General features: G+C 44.1%; 1 protein-coding gene across 6 annotated transcripts in view; it reads right to left on the bottom strand.

Moving 5' to 3' along the window:
• SMARCD3 (SWI/SNF related, matrix associated, actin dependent regulator of chromatin, subfamily d, member 3) overlaps positions 1 to 21,623 on the bottom strand; it is a 1,904,082-nt gene that overhangs the window by 298,030 nt on the left and 1,584,429 nt on the right. The gene's annotated exons all lie outside the window — the stretch shown is intronic.

The raw sequence follows: 21,623 nt of genomic DNA, 5'->3' as shown, positions 1-21,623 counted from the left end.
CAACTCTGGAACAGACTACCTACCTATGTCAAACAGAGTTCCTCATTAGCACTCCAAGAAAAATCTTGATGATTGGATGGGTAATAGGAAATTCACCCCGGGGATCACTTCTGTAGTTCTGCTTGACAGGGGCACAGGAAAATAATTTTCTTGGGTGGTGAAAGCCAGGGTACATTTTTGGCTAGGCTTGTATAGGCCCTAGGGCCAATAGCCTAGTACCTACCTATGAACCTATGAGCTGTAAATTTAGTACTCACAAACAAATGTGTTCAGTAATGCCCATATTTATAGGGACACAATAAAATGAAGCATGTAGGAGTAGGAATTTAAATGACTTCTGTTATGGCAGCTAAGGATGTGTGGGAAGAAACTAAAGAAACATAACATGAAAACTGAGAAACTGGAAGCTCTTGTTTATGAATATGGACAGTAAGATGCAAGCAGTGAAAGCATTTTAGTATCTTTCATTTTATATGTGGGTCTGGTATATTTTTATCAACCAGCAAAGCTGTGGACAATAAGTAATAAAGAGTTGAAGGAATTTATCTGGGAGGGGAAGAGGGCAAGAGTTAAATGTTATAACATGATCCTTTCAACAGAACAAGATGGCTTAGGAGTTCCCGATCTGATTTGTTATTTTAGAGCTACACAGTTAAGGCTCATATATAGGAGCATTTCTCCCCGGGCCTCCGCTGAAAACAGGCTCTGTGGAACCTAGTTGGACATTCCCGGTCAACAAATGTTAAATAAATAAAAATTTAAAAAAAAAAAAAAAAATATATATATATATATATATATATATATATATATATATATGTGTGTGTGTGTGTGTGTGTGTATGAAACACAAGCAGAAGGGTGTAATTCATAGTGGAAAGGGATGATGATGATGAAGTAGGGGAGAAGCTCAAGAAATAAGGAGAGGATGGGATTTTGGATGCAAATCCTTAAGGATAATAATTACAACCATATAGAATATAACATTTATAAAGCATCACAAACTACTGCATACAAAAGTGTTTTCATGCATCTTTAAGTATGCAAACACTTTTGTATACAAAAAACAAAGGTTGTTTCAAACAAGTTTACAAATAAAATTATTTCACAAATTGCTTCTGAATGCAGAAGACTATACATATGCTTTGTGTTTATGGCATTAATATTACTGGGTGGGCAGAAGGTGGTTACACCACTTTGAGATCTAGCTCTAATCATATTGACTTAGAGTGGGTTAAGTAAATGTGAATTAAGTTATGTAATTTGGCAAACTGTTAAATTAACAGTTTGGCAAAAAACTATTAAGAATTACATAACTTAATTCACAATTACTTACTCATGCTAATTCAGCATAAATTACCTATGAAACCCAAAGTGAAGTAACTGCCTCCTGCATATCTATTAATATTAATGCCATAAACACGGCTGTATATATTTAGTTTTCTGCATTCAGAAGAAAACCTTTAAACTATGTTTCTTTTTAAATGGATTCCTTACAGACACTAAAGGAAAAACTAGCCACCGCCTACTTATTACCAACTCTCTTATATGCCACTCCTATCCTAATAAACTTAAACAATAATAAAAGAAAGAAACTGCCTCCTGCTACAATTAAATAGCTAGATTTGCCATCAACCTCCCTCATAGGACCCACCATGTCAGAGCTTAAAGCAATTAAACCGACTTGAATTACACAACTATCCAACATATTTGCAACTAACTACACACACAAGCTCATTCACCATCCAGACTTTTCCAGTAAACAAAGCCAAATAAATACATTAAAAGCTGCAAAAAGAACTTTTATTTTCACACCAAAAAGTGTTTGCATGTGTGAAGATGCATGCAAGCACTTTTTGGTTTGAAAACAAAAGTTATTTTCGCATATTTAAACTTAACCTTTAAGGGAAAGCAGGAATTCAGCAAATTATGCAATGTTGGACTGATGATAGTTATAAGGAAAGAAAAGCTATGAGATGTACAATTTATGAAAAATGGTATAAAATGTTAATATGGTTTGCTTTCTTTTCTGCAAATGCATGTTTGCCTATGTCTTAAGTGATAGTTTAATAAAATACGTTTAAAAAAGCCATTCTTGACAAAGCTAAAAATAATGGGGACAATGGCTCACAGTCAGGGAAACTTTTTTAAATATTACTCGAAGTCACTGAAAGTCAATAGAACAAAATGTGCATTTTTTGAACACTAAGAAATGTAAAACTCTAATTTCTGACATTACTGACTGACTGTAATCTTTAGTTTACCAGAAAGTCAAAGATTTTACAAGGGACAGTAAAAATAAGATGCAGAAATTGAGGACATTCTGCGAAAACAGGGAGAGTTAAGAGGTATGCTCTTACACAGTTCCAGCCTTTACAGCTATTTTTCTTGCTTATTTCAATGATTTTTCTTCTACAAGTCCCTCCTGCTTTTCACACCAATTTTTCCTGCCCCCATAATACTGATAAAAATTGAAAAAATAATATCCTGCATTTTCCACGCAGTGTACAATAACTGTTTTTCTCTTTGTATTGTTTATACATATATTCCATAAATGTACTACGTATGTTCTACCAGTTTAATCCATTATACTTTTGTATATCCCATGTACATTTTTTGCTCACAAACTGTGGCTGTAATGGGTTCATTTAGATCAGTCCATTATCCTGGTAACCAAATAAATGAATAAAAATATCTGCCTAAAGGGTTCCCCTATATAATTGCGAAATACTGAAATCTCGAATTTCAGTATTTCGTGACCATATAGGCAAAACCTTCAAACACCGAACCTTCACAATCCCAAAACTACAAATCCTGAACACACAGCAAACACCACACCACACATAAACCACAACACCCACACTACAAAACAAATAAACACACAAAAACAAAACAGCACACATCCACATACCAACACTACACATAAGCAGGGGGGCAAGTCCCCTGCATCCTCCATCCCCCCTTCTTATATATACTAACTCCGAGATCACACAAATAGTAAAAGACAGTACACTCACACCCAGCAATTATACAGTCCCACGCGCACACACACACACACACACACACACACACACACACACACACACACACACACACACATCACACATATACAAACACCAACACATCCAGCAATTGCACACTCATACATTCACCTTCCTACCCTAACCCACACATACAACTTACAAACAATATCACATACACTCAAACTCCCACCCAAAACCCTTACAAAATACTCACTTAACTTACCCATTACCCACTTAAATCCATACACTATGCCGAACAACATCCAAACCAAACAGCGCACGTCACATAATGTAAAGCCATAAGTGCGAATAAAAAATACTCGAATTCATGATTATGCACTTTCGACATTTTAAAAATTTGCCTTTATGGCCGCGAAATACTGAAATTTGAGATTTCAGTACTTCGAGATTATGAAGGGGAACCGCCTAAAGAAATTTCTCTACACTAGCCTGACTTCATGTGAACTCTCACTTTATTTACTTCAGTTGGTGGTAGTTCAGGTAGATGTAAAAGATCCCATGGCAACTGAAGTTCCCCGATACCCTGGCTAAATTTCCCCTAGGAGTATACATACCACCTCAGATCTCCCCTGACATACACTCATTTGACATGCTATGTCTTACAGAAACTTGGCTTAAACCATCTACTCTAGATCAGGAAATTACCTCTCCTGGCTATAACATCCTTAGAAATGACCGTAAAACCAAAAAAGGTGGAGGTATAGCCATTCTCTATAAATCTAACCTCCAAATTACCCCCATAAATGACCTTCCATCATTTGCTAACAATTCTGAAATCCTAACTGCAAAACTCCAAATCAATAATTCTAAATCGATATACCTACTTTGTATGTATCTACCACCAGGTAATAATACTAGTACTCTGGAGAACCTACTCAATCACCTCTCTACCCAACTACCCCAGGAGACCATTGTACTAGGTGACTTTAACATAGACTGGTCCACTTGCTGTTCTTTGAATCCTACCAATCACATAAACCTCTTCGGTTTCAAACAATTAATAACAACCCCTACAAGAATCAACAAACCTAGCAATAAAGAAACTACTCTGGATTGGATCCTTATTAATAGCCACCCTGAGACTTATACCCCAGGAACCCTACCAGATGACATTAGCGACCACATGCTTACTTACATTATTAGACAAAATGTCCACATTCCAAATACTCATAACCTCAGGACCTCCCGCTCAAAAAAATTCTTTAATCCAGACAGCTTTCTAACCGAACTACAAGCATGTGACTGGTCACCACTAACACATCTAGAACTTAATAAATCCGTTACTTACTTTAATACTAACTTTCTTAGGATCCTAGACTACCATGCACGTTATCGTACTACTAGAATAAGAACAAAATCTGCACCATGGCTCACAAAACAAACTAGGCAGAAGATACTCCTTAGAAATAAAATCTGGGCCACATGGAGAGCTACCAAATGCCCAACTAACCACCTTCACTATAAACAGCTAAGAAACGCCACCAAGAAGGATATTCTTAGAGATAAAAAAGATTTTTACATTCAACTACAACAAAGCAGCCAACAAACTCCTCAAAAGTTTTGGTCTGGAATAAACAAACTTCTTCAGCCAGGCCACACCACTACTCCAAACCCAACTGGTTTCAATCATAATAACTCCAACCAAATCCCTGATGCATTTAATAACTATTTTACTGAAGCCATTCTAACCCTGGCTAATTCTTTACCAACCTTCACTACCTCCACAACTAATACCTGCAATACTTCACTACCTACCTTTCACTTACAACCTGTATCCACATCCCTCATCTGTAAGCTACTTCAAAGACTGAAACCTTTTACCCCTTCAGCTGACCATCTCCCATTGGAATTCCTACAAATAGCCGCAAAAGCCATAGCCTACCCCATCTCCATCATTATTAATAGAACTATCACAGAAGGCAAAATCCCTGCTCTATGGAAGATATCCCATATCATCCTTCTACATAAAGGTGGTCCATCTACTGAGCTTTATAACTATCACCCTATTGCCTTACTCTCCCCCTTAGCTAAGATCATGGAAAAATGTGTTCACAAACAACTACTTAACCACTTACTACAAAATAACCTACTTGCAAACTGTCAACACGGCTTTAGACCATTCCATAGCACATCAACAGCCCTCTTATCCTTTACCGACTCCATAAATAAAAATCGTAACAACAACTCATTTTCTTCTGCTCTATTTATCGACCTGTCGAAAGCCTTTGATATGGTTAACCATAACTTACTATTAGACAAACTAAATGCCCTTTCTCTCAACCCTCAAGCCATACAATGGTTTAGATCATATCTAGAAAATAGAAAGCAAGCAGTACTTTGGCAGAACAATTTGTCCTCACTACTACCAGTCAATATTGGAGTACCCCAAGGCTCTATCCTAGGCCCCCTACTCTTTTCTCTATTTATTAACAATCTAGAAATGAACATACCTCTAGCCACCTGCATTCAATATGCTGATGACTCCACCTTAATCTGTACAGTGAAAAAATATAGCCACTCTCCACTCCCTTACCCAAACTGTCTTTCAAAATGTTGAGAACTGGTTTATGCAACACTATCTCCTCCTTAATCCCAAAAAAACTAAATTATTGCTCTTCACCCCTACTCACAAATCACCCACTCCTTTCTTCACTATAACCTCTAACAATGGTACCAACATTATCCCAGATTCTACAACACGCCTACTAGGTGTAACAATTGATAATCATCTCAGCTATGATGAACACATCAACTCCACTATAAAGTCCGTTAACAAAAAACTTGGTACCCTCTATAGAATCAAACCCTTCCTTGCCCCTGCTGCAAGAAAGACTATTGCCCAAACCCACCTCATTTCAACCCTTTTCTATGCCTGTGTTATATATACTAACTTGTCCAGAAACAACCTCTCTAAACTCTCAACCTGCTATAATAGCATAGCTAGATTCAGCACATGCTCCCCCTTTAAAACTCACCAATGCCTTAACCTCAAACAACTAGGATGGCTAGAATTAAAGAACTATATACTCTGTCAACAATTACTTATTACTCAAAAGATCCTACATCACCCTAACAACACCCCCATCCTCACCAATCTAATTACACCGTATACAAACCTATCCACACTCCGCTCTGCTAATAAGCTTCTAGTTTCCTTACAGAAAGCAAATAACAAAGCTGGGGATTCACTCTTCACAAACACTGCAGGAAAAATCTGGAATCAGCTTCCCTCAAAATTATCTACCCTTGCCTCTACACCTCTTTTTAAAAAACAGCTAAAAGAACATCTAAAAACTCATTGGCTGTGTCCATGCACTAACCCAGACTGATAATCTTCTTCTCTTCTTCACTTACCCCTTTCACTACTCCTTTAACCTAAGCCTTCATAACTTGTACTACTCTTTCTCTGTATTTGAAGAATAACACTTGTGTTCTCTTCCCAACTTGAGACTTCCAATTCCTTCTACTGTGTTTTGTATAATTACTTAGTCTGTTATAGCTTAAAATGTATTTTTATTACTACTTTTAGACTAATATTGATATGTACTGTATCCCATTATGTTTTTAGACATTGTTAACTTTGACACTGTTTATGCTTGGAGCTTTTCTCCCCAGGCCTCTACTGAAAATGGACATATATCCAGCTAGACTAGCCCGGTTAACAAATGTAAAATAAAAATAAATAAAATAAAAATATTTAAGAGACAGCCACTAATTTAAAAAAAAAAAAATTGTCCTTACAAAATGACTCCAGTGCAAGCTTGCAGACAGACATTACCACACCAAATGTTCTTACCACAGTGTACTCTGTGTTTCCATGACATTACATGATATCAGTGAAAACGGTGAGTACATAAAAAATGGGTTTATGTCATAACATCAAGTTTTTGGAAACTCGAACTTCACATGGTTGAGACCATATGTTCAGCTTTCTGAATATTTGAAGCATTTGTACGAAGACTGCGGTACAGTGTGGGTCAGGCATTGTATCTTTTTCCTTATTGTAGTGTGAGCTACCCCATTAACAACGTAGATTTTTGTTTTGCTTCATTCAAGTTTTCAGAAAGTCAAACATATGCCCCAGGATTCACGAAGCCTCCGTGTAAGAGTTATAACTCTTACACGGAGGCTGCAGTTAAACTGAGTGATGTCAGCATGCTCTGCATATTCATGAGAGCATGCTGAATCACACCTAAGTCGAACACGGCCGTGTAAGACAGTAGGGGGCGTGTCCGTAGGCTGAGCCCTGCAAGCGGACACGCCCCCAGAAGTCTAAAAGTGCCCAAAGTACACACCTACAACAGAGTCCACGGAAATGTGAATAAACACAACACAACACATGCCCCTACAGACTATTAAACATAAAAGAAATATAAATGTACATGTCATATTTTTTTTAAATTGTAAAGATGTTTAACCGTGTGTGCTTCGTTTCTTGAGCGTGCCGTAGCAGCTACAGTTAGCAGTCAGTGGGAAAGCATATAAGAACTACATATGCAAAATAATCCAGGAAGCAATAGCGAAGCGGTAGAGATGCCGGCTGCAGAGCAGGCATTCATGGTTCGAGCCCCCACAACACAAATTTTTTTTTTCTCAAAATAAGCATGAAACAAGTCTCTGACACATATATGTACACATAAAACCAGAATATATGTAGAATGCAATGTAACAGCCTATTTATACTGAATAAATGTGAGCTAAGAAATGAATATAAACTGCCAGATATGCCCATAGCTGAGCTACAGTTCAACAGAGTGAGGTTATGTGCCCGTAGATAAGCATAGGTTTAACTGGTGCAAAATGAGTGTCTGTAGCAGAGCAGTGGTTTACCACGCTAAATATATGTGCCCCTAATTGCGCTAAGCGGCATATGCGTGCCAATAGCCAAATCAGTGTTAAACCGGCGTATCCCGTTTGCGGCGAGCTGCGCACAGCAAACGAGCTAACCGATGGGCAACAGTGAGCAAGCTGTATCCAAAATGCCTTTACACAGACACACCCCTCAACATGTCTAGACAGTCCTGAAAAATAAAAAGCAGTGGCCAGGTTCGAACCCAGGATACTATACACCATAGTCAAGGTACAGAACCACTAAGCCATGACAGCAGTTCCTAGAAATGCAATAGTAGCTCATATATAGGAATGAATACAAACTACAGCATGACAATGCAGGTTTACTGAAGTTGATACAATTCCAAACTGGCCAATCACAGATATGCGGGAAAACGGACTATATAAGCCCCATAGGCGGAATACACAGCATAAACGATTGTAGAACAGACCTGCAGTTAGAATGTCAGGTGTAGGTGAGGGTAGTCGCTTCGAGCGCAGAGGTGGGGTGTTGAGGAGTCCAGGTATATGGCCTGGCTCCTAGTCCACAATCATGAGGGCCAACTCATGCAGGGCCAGGTCCTTTGGGGAGGCGTGCAAGGCTGAGGCGTGGGACCAGTTGGCTCATGAACTCACCAGTGCCACAGGAATTCCTAGGACAGTTGAGCAGGTCCGTCACCACCATGCGGACCTGAAGAGACGTAAGCAGGACCAACTGAACCGTTGGATCCAGGAGGCCCGGCAATCACCCAACGCCCCACCACTGAGTAAGTATAAATTAATTATGTTTGTAGAAAGTTAAACTACCTGAAATCATGGAGATGTGTATTCCAATATTACTTCATTTATATTACAGCTGCAGGTGTCCGTTCTGCGAACCGCAGAGCCTATGCTGATAGGCTGGTGCGGTTGCGCCACCAGGCAGGTCAGTAATCCACTACTAGTAACTGTAAAGATATATAAATGTATGACAGTTAGCATAAGAGTGCAGTGTAGCCAGGAAGGAATTAAATCTGCAACTCACAGAGTGTGAAAGTGTATGCAAGTATTGCCTGATTACAACAGTTCCCAGCCTGTAAGTTGAAACTAATCATGAGACTGTCCAACACATATTTTTAAATAAAACTGCCCTGCCTGTCAGAAAATAGTACACAAACTGCAGCAGCAGGTAAAGTATAGCTGCAGAAGAGGATGAATTCACCTGTGTGAGATATATTCCTGTGGAAATACTGAAAGATGACAGAAGTGAGAGTGCTGGAAAGAACTGTAATAATTTCTGTTAAAACATGTCAATAAAGCCTAGAAGTACCAGTCTGAATAGTAACATGAAAGCAAGTGAGAGAGTGTGAGAAAGTGTCAGGAATACAGCACTACAGTAGTAATAACCACTGAATAAACTATACTGCAGTCAGGACATAATTAAATGCATGTGAGACCCAAAACCAAACAGAAACATCTGTTCAGAGTGTTGCTGCATGTGGAATGTGTACACCAAAATCTGGATATGCTGCTCCCAGTCTGAAATATGCAGATAGGATGACTGTCTGATATACCAAACATCCACACCTGTCTACAGTTATAGAAAGAACAGTTAACAGGAGATGTATCTGCACAAACTTCGATATGAATCGTGTATGAACAGCAATAAAATGTAGAGTTATGTTGCAGTAACAGTCCCATCTGCAAGGTTAAGTAGTTAACATATAGGACACTGTAGTCAGAACAGTAGTGTGTATATAACTGTAGCTATTAGAAATGTACAGCATATGTGGTTGTATTCGAAGGTATTAATAATATGTCTGATTTACCCCACCCTCTAACCATCTATAATCCATTCCACGGGAAAATGGTATGTGCAATCACAATTACCACCCCTGGACATCTGTCCTGTTGGGTCATATATATTTGCATGTCTCTTGATGCATCCGCCCCGTTCATACATCCACACCTGATGGCCTGTTGCCATCAATCAACCCTGCATGTTGTTGGACTGTGTATTACTGTTCAAATTATGCATGTGCTATGCACGCTGTTCAATGGTGTGAATAACTGGGTGTGTGGTTAATGGGAATACTAATGCATGCTGTTACAACTAACTGTGAATGGTATTTATATGTCACTAACCCAAACTGTCATGACATAATGCAAAACACAGAACGACAGGGAAGGCGGGTTCCGGCGGACCCACCTCTCCCACCTCAGCTGGCGAGTGCACCTGGCACTAGTGCCGGGAACGGACCCTCCTCCGGTGGCCCTGTGCCACCTGCGGGTGGAAGCGCTGCAGGGGACGGGGCTCGCCCCCCCCCTCTGCAAGTGTGGCCGGAGGAGATCCACCACTCACCCTCCGTAGCGTCCGGACTGTGGTGCGTAGGGAGATTCGGGACTCTGTCCTTGAGCCCCTACGCCAGCTCGAGGCACGGGTGGTGCAACTAACGGGCTTGCCCGTTGCCCCGCCTACACAGCCCCCAGCACAGCCCTGTCCTGGGCAGTGAAGGAACAGTGGCAACTGCCTATGGGTGGGGATATCAGTTCCACTGTTGCCATCTGTGGGCTCATGGGCTCTGGACATCCCAACCTCCGTCCCCGTCAATTGTGTAACCCCCCCACACGTGTCATACACCGCCCCTGTATGCGTCTTGTTTGTCTTGTCTGTTAACCTACCCAACCTACCTCCCCAGCTGTACCGACTACCTTCACCTGACATACCACTCTCACCTGAAAAAAAAAAAAAAAAGGGCACTCTGTACCCACAAAAAAATTACGCCCCATACATAGCTGCCCATTCCGCACACATGTCTACTGGACATGGAACCCATCAATTCCAATTGGCTGTGCAACAGGTATTATTGTTGTCCTGACACCTCTCTCAGGGGTGGAAGGTTTCAAATGTCACACCAAATTACATACATATGCACAGCTGTTGCTGCTGAAGAAATGGGCAGCTATGGGCCTTACCTACATCCCTCCTGCACATCCCAAGCTTGTTTCCCTACTGTCTTACCCTCTTTGTGACCCCTTTTCCACCACTTTCCTGTCTCCCCATTTTCTTTTCTTTCAAAGAAAATAGCGCGGGTGTGCGCAAGAGTAAGCACGTTTAAGCGGTTGTAACCGGGTGTGCGCTTGTGTGCGCGGAGCTAACCGCCAGTGCGCATGCGTGAGCTCCGCGCAAACCAGCGCTAACCCAGTTACAACTGCTTAAAAGTGCCTTAGTCACTTTGATTGACAGGTCCCGTACTCAGTTCAAAAGAAAAATAAAATCCCACTGTGAGTCCCGAACCCAGGACCTTGGCAACTATAGTCTGCATGACTTACCACTAAGCCATGACTCTTATATCAAAACACTGTGCTAAAGTAAATATATCATTTAACAGTAGGAATGAATGTAAAGGGAATATAGATGTGTAGTACACAAAGCATGACATTTAGAATCACAAACAAAACTGGTGGATTTCCATAATAGTAGTGTGTGAACAGAAACAGCCATGCTAGTTGGAAGCTAGTAGGTAATAATGTCACCATAGCACCTTGCAAGACACACACATACTCACAGCAGGATAAGCACTGCCCATACCCCACAACCTCTTACAGGAACACATCCGGACCAAGTAATAAAATATGTGGAGCAAAGGCCCAAAACCAGGGACACATTACAAATAAAGTTACAAAAATGCAGACAGTTCAGAAAGTAACAGGGTCTACACCTTGTGGGATGTTTGGAAGGGTATGCAGTCTGGAACTTGAATGTTTGTCACCATAGTCGGATTTGAGCCCAGACTGACTTGCCAGATAAAGGTGTGCATGAGATAATGACCAAATTATGAGGCAGAAATGTGGACAGCCTGCAAATATCTGTACACATGACGGGTCCAACACCACCATATTTGAATAGTTAAGAACCTAGACATAGCAACAGTGAATGTCTTACAGGGATGCCCCACAGACCCCATGTGAAATGTACAAACAGTAGGCAGAAAGGTGTAACACATGCAATGGAAACTATGGAGTCCGGAAAGTATTCACCACTCGCATGGCAGAAAAAGTGTAGTAATACCTATGCTCATGCTAACCCACAGTCACAACTGCAGCATACCAGACATATTAATGGGTGCACCCCACTGATATGTACCATTCCATGAGGCACATTACTGGTGAACCTGAAAGCCTCTGGGGCCTGCTCAGCAGCATACCCACATATGCTAATAGATGTCAAGGCCCACACCATGGCCAGACCACACTGCATGCTGTAACACCCTAGCAGATATAGCAAGCATTCCAGGGTGTGAATGTACATGGGAAATAGGAAAGCTACAGCAGCACACTACAGTCAAGACACCTAGCAGGCACACCAGTACTGACAGTAAAGGGCAACTATTGAAGACGTAGCAACAGAGTGCAAGCAAAGGTGAAAGGAAAGCACACACACACACGCACACATCAACAATAGTAGTAGTTGTTAGTGTACATACACAGTCAGTACAGGAAACTGGAGAAATGAATGGAGGAATGTTAACCCACAACCCGAGTAAAATTAGAGATACCAACCTTTACACTCACAGAATGTTGTCCACAGCATAACAGCATGGTCCCTGCCATTAACATCTGAAAGGGCTACGCCTATTTCACACACTCTTTTATAGCACAGTTCTGAAATCACAGTGAGAACTGCAATCAGTACACAACAGGCTGCATGCAATTAGCAAATGCTGGCTAACAATTGGTGCAGAGGCCATCACATGGGCATATGCAGATACCTACAAAAGTATGCTGTATTCCATGTCCACGCATGCAATAATTACATTGCACCCGGAGAGAGAAAGAGAGACAGAGAGACAGAGAGAGTGAGAGAGAGAGAGAGAGAGGGAGAACCACACCCAGAACTAGACTGCAACTAAGCAGACAGACAGGAATCCCCAGCAACAGCTACCTGGAAGCTGCAACTGTGAAGTGGAGCAGCAGGACAGAGAGCCAGACAGTAGCAGACGCAGCTGTGACAAACACAGGTACTGTAAAGTAATACTATCAAGGTGTACATACTGTGAACCCTCCATATGTGTTATTGGGCTGTATCCATATGTATATGAAGATGTGTAATGGGCAGGGGATATACAGCACCTATCAGTGAAGGCTGTACATACAGTTGTATGTGTGAGCATCTATGTGCACATATATATGTCATTTTATCGTAGGTTGTACTGCCATGTACTAATTAGATTACACAGCTATGTATGTTTAGCAGTATGTTAGTGTGTGTATACAGTAAGGTATACATATATGCTGACATACCTGTCCAACATATGGCTATGTAGTTATGTCAACATATGTATGTGTATACATCTTATATGTATATATATACATATGATATGCATATATGTATACATACATAGAGAGAGAGATGTAGGACTACATAGACAGATGCTGATAGAATATTGTAGCGACATATCTATGTAATGCACACATGCAGAGATAGATATATGTAGATACATATACATAGACAGACTGATCTGACCACCTACAGGTATGATTGTATATGATGACCTGCAACACAGCCTGCCCCCTGTCGCCCACACCCCTCTGCGCCCCCCCCACATCTACAGCAGAATATGTACATCAATATATATATATATGTGCAAATGTATACAGACATATGTACATATATATATAAATAGACATATAGACATATCTTAATACATATATATATGTATAGAGAGAGAGAGAGAGATGTATACAGAGCTGGAGTGAGGCACATGTGTACAGATGTATTGCAACAGGTGCCTGGTGACAAAGGCACGGAGTGAACACCAGTGTCACATCCGGAGTATCATACCACAGTCCAGATCACCTACACAGGTAACCACCATATAAATGAGTGTCCGCCCACCACTGCATGTGTCAGGGGTGGTCAGGGTCAGACATGTGTACAATAGTGGCCCCAATGATAGTCACAGTGGCACACTATCCCTGGAATAGCTGCACATGGTATGTGTCCGCACATGGTCAGTCAGGCATGGACATGTAGGTCGGTGTACCCCCCACAGCACGTAATGGATGCCATGGTATGGACCTCACACGACAGCAACAGATATGGAGAAGGACACAGTGACATGTACAACACGGTGACAATGCACCCAAACACAGTACCATTGCACAGTGACTGTCAACACCACAGAGTACACATATGCTGCCCACGTACAGGTTACCACCCCCAGATGCACATATGGAGGTCACACCCATGACAGATGTCCAACAGGCATTGTACCCGCCCACCATCCACAACCTACCTGTGTGCTGTGTGTCGTCTGTGCCACTGCAATAGTGTGCACATGTGTAGGTACGGGTTCAGACCCACAGACAGGACACACCCTGCAACAAACCACACAGTGTTAAGATGCGAGACTCCCCATGTGTACATATCACACATACCCCTGCTGCATGTTACTCAGATAGGTAATATGCCATATGTGTCACCCTGTGTAACTGTGTGACGGCAGCAGGTACCATCACACCACATGTGTCACAATGGTCAGGTTAGCAGAACAGTACGCTGCTGTAGACACGGTGGCATTAGCATATTGTATAGTTTTGTATTACAATGTCATGTATTGTGTTGTATTGTATTGGTATGGTGAGGTGCCTCCTGCATGGAGTGGAACCACTGGTGCTGTGCGCCAGTGTACAGGTACATACCCTGTAGTCAAGGTAGTGTAACATAGCACCTCTATATGTGTGTTTAGCGCCTGTCAGAGGTTATGTAGCATGCAACTGGGGATACCAGCAGGTCCCGTCCATGTCGTGTATTCTGCTGACCTGCGGGTGTCTCTCACCTGGATATCTGTGATGACCTTGAGGTTAGGGTCAGCAGGGATAACCATGCCTTAATACAGGGGGAGGGCGGGTGACACCTGCACTGACCCTGTCCGCCACAATGTCATCTAGCTGTGGTGTCGGTGAAATATGTGTAGTGTACTACCCATGGGCATAGAGGATGGCTCCTGACCAGGTCGCTAACATAGGTCAGGTAGGCCTCCTGGTCATCTGCAGTATCACGCTTGACGTCCCACTCAACATTGCCCATGTAGTCAGTGTGATGGGAAATAGATCCTTACCAGTGCTGCTCAGACATACCCTCCCTTCAGAGACTGATGCTCTGTCTTGCAGTAGCTTACATCAACTGTAATACAATCAGTATATGGCTGGGGTTCGCCGGACAGGATGCTGTCCCTTTGTGGACAGTGTCCTGGCCATATATGGGAATGCATGAGCCATGCGGTCTTGGAGATGTCTGTAGAAAGCAATTGTGTAGGGGTCAGCATTGTGGGTTGTCTCTGACACTGGCCCAGTGGGCTGTAAGGATACCATATCACTGTTACAAAGTGTAACGTCTGTATCTGTAATGTTGTGCACTGTAGCCATCTGTGCTGGTGGTGGAGGTGGGATATGTATATCCAGGGCAAGCAGGGTGTGGTCAGCCCACAGTAGTCGCCGATGTACGCCATACAGTACCTAGACACAAACCCCCAGAGTGAGGAGGTGCACCTCACCTGAATTGGTGTTCTGACTGCTGGTGTTCAGTAGTATGTCGACGTAGCCTGGCAGGTACTGTACAACAGTTGCTGGCGAGCACTGATACCTGGCCATCTACATGTGTATCCACCAATAGACAGACAGATGCTACATATGTGTGATATGTGGTATCATGACAGTCAAGTAGCATGTGTAGTATGTGTGCCAAGGTCTGCCAACATAGATTGCTGATACCATGTTATCTTTTTCCCAGGTACATGGCCCACCCAAGACATCCAACCTACTCCGTGGCTGAGGATGAGGAGATACACCAGAGCCTGGTGCGGGACTATGCAACACTCTTTTCCCGCACCAGCCAGAATCAGCAGGTGAGGGCTGCACTGTGGCAGGACCTTGTCTGTCGGGTAAATGATATAGGCATGCATAATAGGACATATGAGCAGGTACGACATCACTGCAGTGATTTGATTAGACATGTCCGTCAGCGTCCGTCAGATATCCACAGGCAACAGGTCGCCACAGGTGGTGGGTGGCTACACATCCCCACTCACCAGACTGGAGGGACTGCTCCTGAGTGTAGTGGCTCCAGTCCACCTGCAACAACAACAGCAGCAGACATGCGTCATGATGGAGGCTGGAGCCGCACAGCAGCAGGACACTGAACGTGCAAGTAATATGTCATATGTGTAGTTGACTGTTGTGTACACTGGTAGTTAATGCATGTGTGTGGTGTGTCCTTTGTTTGTAGCTGCCACCATAGTATATAATGTGCAAGCGTGATATCCGCAATATTAGCTGCAGACCTTTGAAAGGCGACTGTCGTACTCTGACCTGTATCATACTCAGTAACATTGGCACAGTTGTGCCCACTAACATTAGTTTCCTCATGTCTGCAGGACCCTCCAGTATCACTGCATTGCATCCTATCCATGCTGGTGAGTGTCTATTTACATTACCTGTAAAGTTGTTGATAGTAATAGTACCTTTTGGCACACTTAGTGGTGCCCCTTGTATGCATGTAGGTGTGTCTGTGTCTGTGTGTCAATATCACGCATACTGAGTACTGTTCAATTGTGTGAAACTGTGTGCATGTGTGCATGTGTGCACCTGTGCATGTGTGCATGTGTGCATGTGTGCACCCGTGCATGTGTGCACCTGTGCATGCGTGCATGTGTGCACCTGTGCATGTGTGCATGTGTGCACCTGTGCATGTGTGCATGTGTGCACCTGTGCATGTGTGCATGTGTGCATGTGTGCACCTGTGCATGTGTGCATGTGTGCACCTGTGCATGTGTGCATGTGTGCACCTGTGCATGTGTGCATGTGTGCACCTGTGCATGTGTGCACCTGTGCACCTGTGCATGTGTGCACGTGTGCATGTGTGCACCTGTGCATGTGTGCACCTGTGCATGTGTGCATGTGTGCACCTGTGCATGTGTGCATGTGTGCACCTGTGCATGTGTGCATCGCTGGTAGTGTGTAGACATTGTAAACTGTGTTTCCTGTTTCCTTCCCACAGGTTCTGTTGCTGCTCTGGTGTTATCTAGCAGGGAACCTGAGTCAGGTGCCGTGGGTACTGCTACTGATGACATTGGTGTAATGGCACAGGACGGTATGCCAGGGTCCGCCATTGGTCAGCCAATTGACAGTACACAGCTGTCGACCCCATCCATGCGCACAGTTATCCTGCCAATACACCCCTTGTCACCACTGTCCCTAGGTGATGGACAGCATACAGTGGGCATTGACCAGGGTAATGTGGTATCTGCGGCACATGCTTCCCCACACAGCAGCCATGGGCATGGCCCAGAGATGGTACCACACAGACAGATGTCCAGGGTTTCTCGTGGAGCATCCATGGGCGCATTGCCCCTGGCAGACGTGCCCACAGAGGTCTTACAACCTCAGCTATGTTTCGACTGTCATGCAGGCACAGTCACGTATGGAACGGTACACCAGACAGGGTCTGAGGGAGCTGGCAGCATGTCGCACAGCCATGACCAACGGTATGCGTGACATTGCGGCCGCCATCCGTGATTTCACCGACGTCGTAGACAGACGTTGTGGGGACATATTACACCGGCTCCACAACTACATGTCCATGAGCCAGGGTGATGGTGGGCGGTTGCGTCGTCGACGTGGCCGTATGCCAGCAACAGCAGCAGCTGGCAGTCGGCGTGGACGACAACAGGGCCGTGGCCGCCCCCGTAGTGCCAGCAGCAGCCCCAGCAATGCTGGGTCTGTGCTGTCATCAGACCGCCCCAGGAGACCACGTGCACGTGGCTCTGGCCAGGCCCGACAGGGCTCTGTGTCCAGTCAACGAACACCTGCTTCTGATGACAGTACCCAGTCTGGGTTGGTACTGGATACGGTCCGTAGCACCCCTGCAAGGCACAGGTACCGTGTCCGTGGCCAGAGACACTGATCTGTATGACCTGGCAGGTACAGTCTGTGGCTGTCCACAAACACCAGTATATGGCAGCCATGAGGTGGAACTGTGTGCATCCATACACACATGCAAAATAACAACACCTAGGGCTACCGACACGCACACACTGCATCAACACTGCCCCACCTTGTACTGCTGTCCCTCACCAACACACATACACATACATGTCAATTGGTGGTATGGGTGGCTGACCCAGGCATACCAAGTTCACACCCTGTGCATATGATGAAACTGTGCCACCTCCTGCAGTCTGTAACAACTGTGCAGGTACAGGTTAACATGTTGCTGATGCACAGGGTGACCACATAGATGTGTAGTAATAGTATCATGTTGTTAACAGTACTGTGTGCTGAATTAATTGTGGGTATATCACAGCATGCCTGATGCAGTATTTGTGTGATTGTCATGTCCTGTTGTCTACACCCATGGTAAGTACCATAGTGTATCATCTGCACATGTTGGCATACTGGTGGTAATGATGTCAACGGCAGGCTACATACATAGGTAGCACACGGCTTGAGTAATGAATGTAGTAATACACAATGATGGACATGTAAATTGCAAGTGGCATGTTGCCCACACTAGACTCTGCAATGCAGATGTGTGAGGATGTTGATATGTGTGCAGAACTACACAACTGGTACAGGACACACAGGAGCACACTAGCACTGCATGCACACATCTCATACCATGCTAGACAGCACCAACACACATAACGAACTGTCACAGGAGGGAGAGTCCCCATATATGTCAGGGATACTGTGGTGGCAGGCCAGGGAGCATACATCCTACTAAGTATGGCACCACTGAGAGAAGGCTCGGTGTCTGTTATTTGACATGTGTATTACTGCAGGTATGGGCACATGGGTTTCTATCCAGTTATTGTACATCCTGACAGTACATGCATGTTCCGTGCACTTGTGTGCACTGAGACTGGACCCTAGCCATCTGACCAGTGTATTTCCATGTACATGTGCATAGCGCCTGCATATTTGCAGTGTTACCTTATGGAACTGGTACAGCTTGTTTGTTGTACAATGGACTACATGGAGCCCTGTTCACTGTACCTTTGTTTGCATGCATGTTTGCTTGCAATTACCCTGGAATACCGATCACACCTGCAATGCATAGTTATAGAGCTTCTGTGGACTCCTAGTGCCATCTGCATAGCCTACTATATGTATGGCCATGTCCCACTTGACAGGTTGCCACTGTTTGACCTGTTCACATGTACATTGCCTGTGACACAGTGCATATGACCTGCCTGGCATGTGTCCACGTGAGCAGTCATATATGCTACTGCTAAGTAGTCACAGGCACTACACCTTCACACATCCATCTCCTGTTGAACTACCTGCTTTGCTAGGGACAGCCTGCACCTGTCACCCCTGGCCTATCAGATATTGGCAAAGCCTCTTGCTACCCCCATAGTGCCTATGTTAGGCAGGGCTCACATGACAAACCCACCTTCATAGGTATCACAAGGGATAAGACACTAAGAGCAATGCTACCCAACGCCAGATGTCTAAACCTCCAGATGCATGCACCCAAAACACTCCTTGGCATGGGAAACATCGATATGTGTGCAGTAACAGATGCCTGGTTCAGGGCTACTGAGAGCACACCAGCACTACCGGGTGTAACCTGGTTGATTTCTTTGCTACAGTCACCAAGGCCAGTGCCGAGGGAAGGTGGTTCACACAGCCTACCTGGACCTTGCAAACGCCGCAACAATACCCCACTTGGGCATTCTAGGAAGCTCACCAGCTTAAATATAAGCCCCTATGTCACTAGATGGATTGCACAGTGGCTCAAGAACAGAACCCACATGGTTAGCATTGCTGGAGCCATGCCAGACCCCATAACAGTTACAGGTTGTGTCCCAGAAGGCTCAGTCCTGGGACCCTCTTGTTTGGTACATATTTATTGGAGGTACAGGCCAACATGGATGAACTGTGGCTGTCCAAATATGCAGATGACTGCAAACTGGACACCATAATCGACTCCCCAGCTGACACAAGCATCTTCCAAAGGGGCATCATAGCAACAGACAACTTGTGCCAGAGCCATGGCCGTCTGCTGAACAGTGTGTAGAAGGGGAATGTGCATCCTGTAGTCTGTTCACCTAGTTACCAAAAGGGACATTGTCCTCACACACACTAACCCCCCTCAGCCAAAACACACACTTGCCAATTGCAGGATTCAAACCCCTATCTGACTGTTATGACATGTGAGACGGGCGCATTAGCAGAGCACGCTATTTGCATTACTGGGGGTTTTCTCTTCCCCTGCTATACTTATAGAGTGCTGACATCATCAGTGTTTAGAAAAGGGAATGGGCATCCTGTAGTGTCTTATCCTATTTGCCAAAAGGGACACTTCCCTCACACACTAACCCCCCTCAGGCAAACACACACACTTGCCATTCACAGGAATCAAACCCCTACCTAGCTATGTTATGACACTTGAGTCGGACGCATTAGCAGAGCACGCTATTCGCATTACTGGGAGGTTTTCTTTCTCCTGCTGTACTTATAGGGTGCTGACATCATCGGTGTTTAGCAAAGGGGATGGGCATCCTGTAGTGTGTTCCCCTAGTTTCCAAAAGGGACATTTCCCTCACACACTAACCCCCCTCAGACAAACACACACACTTGCCATTCACAGGAATCAAACCCCTACCTAGCTATGTTATGACACTTGAGACGGACGCATTAGCAGAGCGCGCTATTCGCATTACTGGGAGGTTTCCTTTCTCCTGCTGTACTTATAGGGTGCTGACATCATCGGTGTTTAGCAAAGGGGATGGGCATCCTGTAGTGTGTTCCCCTAGTTTCCAAAGGGACATTTCCCTCACACACTAACCCCCCCTCAGACAAACACACACACTTGCCATTCACAGGAATCAAACCCCTACCTAGCTATGTTATGACACTTGAGACGGACGCATTAGCAGAGCGCTATTCGCATTACTGGGAGGTTTCCTTTCTCCTGCTGTACTTATAGGGTGCTGACATCATCGGTGTTTAGCAAAGGGGATGGGCATCCTGTAGTGTGTTCCCCTAGTTTTCAAAAGGGACATTTCCCTCACACACTAACCCCCCTCAGACAAACACACACACTTGCCATTCACAGGAATCAAACCCCTACCTAGCTATGTTATGACACTTGAGACGGACGCATTAGCAGAGCACGCTATTCGCATTACTGGGAGGTTTCCTTTCTCCTGCTGTACTTATAGGGTGCTGACATCATCGGTGTTTAGCAAAGGGGAAGGGCATCCTGTAGTGTGTTCCCCTAGTTTCCAAAAGGGACATTTCCCTCACACACTAACCCCCCTCAGACAAACACACACACTTGCCATTCACAGGAATCAAACCCCTACCTAGCTATGTTATGACACTTGAGACGGACGCATTAGCAGAGCGCGCTATTCGCATTACTGGGAGGTTTCCTTTCTCCTGCTGTACTTATAGGGTGCTGACATCATCGGTGTTTAGCAAAGGGGATGGGCATCCTGTAGTGTGTTCCCTAGTTTCCAAAAGGGACATTTCCCTCACACACTAACCCCCCTCAGACAAACACACACACTTGCCATTCACAGGAATCAAACCCCTACCTAGCTATGTTATGACACTTGAGACGGACGCATTAGCAGAGCGCTATTCGCATTACTGGGAGGTTTCCTTTCTCCTGCTTTACTTATAGGGTGCTGACATCATCGGTGTTTAGCAAAGGGGATGGGCATCCTGTAGTGTGTTCCCCTAGTTTCCAAAGGGACAT

The sequence above is a fragment of the Protopterus annectens genome, chromosome 3.part1 (genome assembly GCF_019279795.1).
Source record: "Protopterus annectens isolate FY-2018-M chromosome 3.part1, PAN1.0, whole genome shotgun sequence".
Lineage (NCBI taxonomy): Eukaryota > Metazoa > Chordata > Ceratodontiformes > Protopteridae > Protopterus > Protopterus annectens.
Note: the sequence above shows the minus strand (reverse complement) of the source record. Positions and strands in the feature narration are given on the sequence as shown.